Source organism: Octopus bimaculoides, chromosome 8, assembly GCF_046866305.1.
Source record: "Octopus bimaculoides isolate indiv1 chromosome 8, ASM4686630v1, whole genome shotgun sequence".
NCBI lineage: Eukaryota > Metazoa > Mollusca > Cephalopoda > Octopoda > Octopodidae > Octopus > Octopus bimaculoides.
The window spans coordinates 8,636,678-8,641,677 of record NC_142935.1 but is presented as its reverse complement, the minus strand read 5'-3'; the positions used below and the strand labels follow the sequence as shown (position 1 = coordinate 8,641,677).

Sequence of the window (5,000 nt, the reverse complement as noted above, 5' to 3'; positions counted from 1 at the left end):
CATACACACACACGTGTATATATATATATATATATATATATACATGCATAACACACACACATACACACACACGTGTATATATATATATATATATATATATATATATATATATATAAATATATATTTATATTATACACATATACGCATGCGCGCGCATATATATATAATTTTTTATTTTTTTGTTTTAGTCTTTTGAGTGAGGCTTTAAGGGTCTTTTTTAGTTGAACAAATCCACCCAAGGACTTATTCTATCGGTCTCTTTTGCTGAACCGCTATTGTACAGGGACATAAACACATGAACGTCGGTTATCAAGCGACCGTGAGAGTTCAAACGCACACACATATACGACCGACGGGATTCTTTCAGTTTCTCTCTACCAAATCCACTCATAAGGCTTTGGTCAACCCGAGGCTATAATAGAAAACACTCGTTCAAGTTGCCACGCAGTGGGACTGAACCCAGAACCATGTGGTTGGGAAGCAAGCTGTCTCGGCCTGGGAATTTCATTACAGATGCAGTCCTCGCAACCACTTTCGCTTTGATTTAACAGCTTAGAAGTTCAGCTAATCGAACAACTAAGTGAATAGTCACCATGGAATCCGACAACCAATTCTTCATGTCATTCCTCAATGTACAACAAATTAGACCTTAATAACCATGGGATGAACGTCTATATTAAGGTCTAGCTCAGGGGTTCTCAGCCAGTTTTTTTTTTATCTATGAACCCCTTTGATTGGTGAAACCCCATAGCCATCCAGTGTTTAAAAACTAGTTTTATAGAAACTTCTTTCAAAATCCCTATTTTGTTTTGCACACATTAACTTATGAAGATTGAACTATGTAAAACGTTAGAGAAAGAAACTTAACTGCTTCTTACAATACATACCAATACATACATCGAAAGCAGGGGTTCGCAACCATTTTTTTAAATCTAAGGACCCCTTTGATTACTATCTTATTCTAGTAGACCCCAAAGCCATTTGATGTCTATAAACTAGTTTTATAGAAACTCCTTTCAAAATTCCTGTTTTCTCTTCCACACATTTTGTAGGTTGAACTAAGTAAAATATTAAGAGAAAGAAACCTGTTTCTTGTGATACATACCAACGCACACATCTAAATCAAGGTTTTTTTCAAGGACTCTTATTGTGAATCTCAAATTTACTATTTTGTTGCGTCCTCCCCACCCGCCACAAAAAAAATCTGATATGGACCCTCAGGGGCCATACGGGCCCCGGTTGAGAACCACTGGTCTATTTAATTAAGGCGATCTCATATTAGACAACAACAATAGCAATATATATATATATATATGTACATATATATATATATATATATATATATATATATATATATATATATATATATATGTACACACACACACACACACACACACACACACACACACACATATATATATATATATATATATATATATATATATATATATATATATATATATATATATATATATATATATATATATATATATATAAAAGGATAAAGAGAGCAATGGTAAGGTTGGAAATATATTTTATGGATAGTCTTACAGCTGTTTCTGGGAAGATCCAGTACTTCCCTTCATCGGAGACAGAAATAGTAAAGGAATCGATTATTACATCCATAGGCGGAGAGTTTTAGTATGAAATGATAGTGAGTGTGATGTGCTGAAAAAAGAAAGAAAGAGAGAACAGTACTTGGAGTGTAGTTTCATTCCAGTAGTAAGTATCCGTGTAAAGTAATCCTTGTGGGTATATATGTGTGTATATATATATATATATATATATATATATATATATATATATATATATATATATATATATATATATATACGATAGGAAGTTTGATTTTCCGTCTGCTAAATTCACTCCGAATGCATTGGTAGGCCCGGGGCCTTAGTAGAAATCACTTGCCTGTGATGCCGCTCGGTGGGATTGAACACGGGACAACGTAGTAGCAAAGCGAGTTGTTAACCACACAGTCATGCATGAGCAAATTTTTTTTTTCTGTTTTTAAGAATTATTTCTATTTTTATTTTTTGTAAGCGGCTTTAGAATCTTGTGATAATTGCTGTACTTAAATCTCACAGAATCCCAGCTAGTCTCCTCAGAGACACCGATTCCATCAAACTGTTAGAAAAAACAGACATATGAGCCAAAAATGAAAATAAAACGGCTATAAACTTCTATGGTGGGCTAGGTACGGCTGGATTAGATTGGGCTGGGTTGGTTTCGTTTGGACTTTCTTACACAGCAGTTATTTTCAAACATATTAAACAGCCACGACTTCTTTCTTTCTTGTATACAGACAAAAATATAGACAGCCAAGATACAGGAGGTAAAAGGGATGCCCGCAGCTACGACAGCGTTTGAACCCATTTCCCTTGCTTACATTACGACATGCTGGCATTAAAAAACAAAAAGGTAGTTGAAAATTGTAGATGAGAAGACAAAATATTTATGCTAGATCATAACTAGTAACAAAATGGCGGCGTTGAGGACAAAACACCATCACCAACACCCACACCACCACTGTCCCCAACTACCTCGTCGACATTTTAAGATGTGAAGCGTATATATTGCCTTTAAGTACATACATACATACATACACACACATATACACACATATATATATATAGATATTATATTATATCATGTGTGTGTATCTACACAGTTAAATGCTACCATATATAGACGTATATATTTATATATGTGTATATATATATATTTATGTATGTATATATATATGTATATATATATATATTTATATCTGTATATATATATATATATATATATATATATATTTACATATGTGCGTATACGTATATATATATATATATATATATATATATATATATATGTGTGTGTGTGTGTGTGTGTGTGTACATATATATATATATATATATATATATATATATATATATATATATATATATATATACACACACACGCACACATATTTAGATGCAATCATATATATGTATCCGTACATAAATACACATACATTTGCATGTATATAAATGCGAACATACTTTATGTATACGCATATACATTTGCGCGTAATACACATGTATGTATACGTACTCATATATACATACGCACATGCGTTCATATAAGAGCATATACATGTGTATATTCATATATGTAGTCTCTTCTTTCTAATACAATGTCTTCAACAACAGAAAATATACGATGTTTATTATTTTTGATCTCAAAAATATTTTTATTGTCGCTGTTGGGCTTTCGAACCCATGCTGTCGGGAAAGCGCCTTTCTGTTAGACAACAGCAGCAGGAAGAAGAAGAAGAAGAAGAAGAAGAAGAAGAAGAAGAAGAAGAAGAAGAAGAAGAAGAAGAAGAAGAAGAAGAAGAAGAAGAAGAAGAAGAGCAACAACGACATCGGTAATAATAATAATAATAATAATAATAATAATAATAATAATAATAATAATGATAATAATAATATAGATAAGCCCGTTATTTTGTCGACACGCTCCAGACTGGATGTGCTCAATATTTAATTCATAAATAATAGTTTTTTAAGCGCCGCCACGAGTCGAGAGGAACGTGGGAGTCATACGACGTATATTTACAGTGCAAAGTGAAACTTTGGTCTTCATGGTGCTCTTCTCAACAGGACAACGTTATCAATGAGGAAACTTTACACTGGAATGAGTTCAAAAAATTACAAAACGAAAACAATAAATAAATAAATAAAATAACGGTTTCTTTTACTCTCTGGAGAATCATTCCCGCCAAAAGCTCTTGTTTAAAACAGTGATTTATCTTTGATTTCCTTAAATGCTATGCTTCTGCTATTGTTTAACCCCAGGTAATTCTTACTAAAACACCTATAAATGTTCAAAAACGTTCCAGTTATGACCATCCAGTCTTTTATTTAATTATGGTGCATACTGGGTACCATTATTAAATATTCTAATTGTTTGGTTTAAGATGCCAGTCTATGTAACATATTTTCTGGTGTATAAGGCGCGTCCCTCTTTTACAAACATATTTTGATAAGTAACAAATTCAATATGTTTCATTATATGCCCATTGAAAGATATTTTAAAGTGGATTTGTTGAAGAAATGTATGATTCTGTGCGTGAAAAACATTGATATTGTCATAGTATGCTGCAATAAAGTAACATTAAATACATAATAAATTACGTTATGGGAGTACTGTAGCTTTGTCTTCTTTCAGATCAACTGTATTGCTGTTTATATTTTGCCCAAGAGGATTGCCATACAGGATATAAAACTTGTAGCTCTGGTTATGATCTTTTATGCACGATGTGAATTGCCAATATATAGAATCCGTTAACTAAATATTCAATGCATTGCACTTGTTTGTGCGAAAGCTGTTGCTATTTTATATATTGTAGCAGCAAGATTTGATTGATACGCCACAACCAGACGCTTCCCACTTCTGATTACCAGTAAAATCAAACTCAAAGTGGTGAGGGAATACCTGTTTTTAAATGTGAGGTACCAGTTATATTTTAAATGCAACAAGTATAGTACAGCATTAGAAGTAGAACAATATTTTAATACATTGAAAATTATAAAGATGCGTGTTATACGCCGGCAAAATTTATTTATTGAGTTAGAGTCAGAAAGAAATGGTAAAGCATCAGAGCAGATAAATTCCTAATACGAAAATTTTGCTGCGACACTTCTATGAAAAAACAAAAACAACCCCTCTTATGATTCGTTTATAACCGATAGCAAGACATCAACAGATGTAAACAAATTCCAAGATGCATCAAGAACCATTTCGTGGTTCACCCCTCTGCTAAAATTCGAAGCAGCCTTTTCCTAAGATCCATTGCCGGCGTATAAGACGCAGTTTTTATAATCTTGAATGTATCAAAATATTTTACAGCGTCTTGAAAATTACAAGCTTCTATGGAAAATATTCTTTTCTACTCTAGGCACAAGGCCCGAAATTTTGGGGGAGGGGCCAGTCTAATGATCGACCCCAGTACGCAACTGGTACTT

At 32.8% G+C, this 5,000-nt stretch overlaps 1 protein-coding gene across 3 annotated transcripts in view; it reads right to left on the bottom strand.

The window, feature by feature from the left end:
- LOC149134309 (uncharacterized) overlaps positions 1-5,000 on the bottom strand; it is a 132,505-nt gene that overhangs the window by 3,857 nt on the left and 123,648 nt on the right. The gene's annotated exons all lie outside the window — the stretch shown is intronic.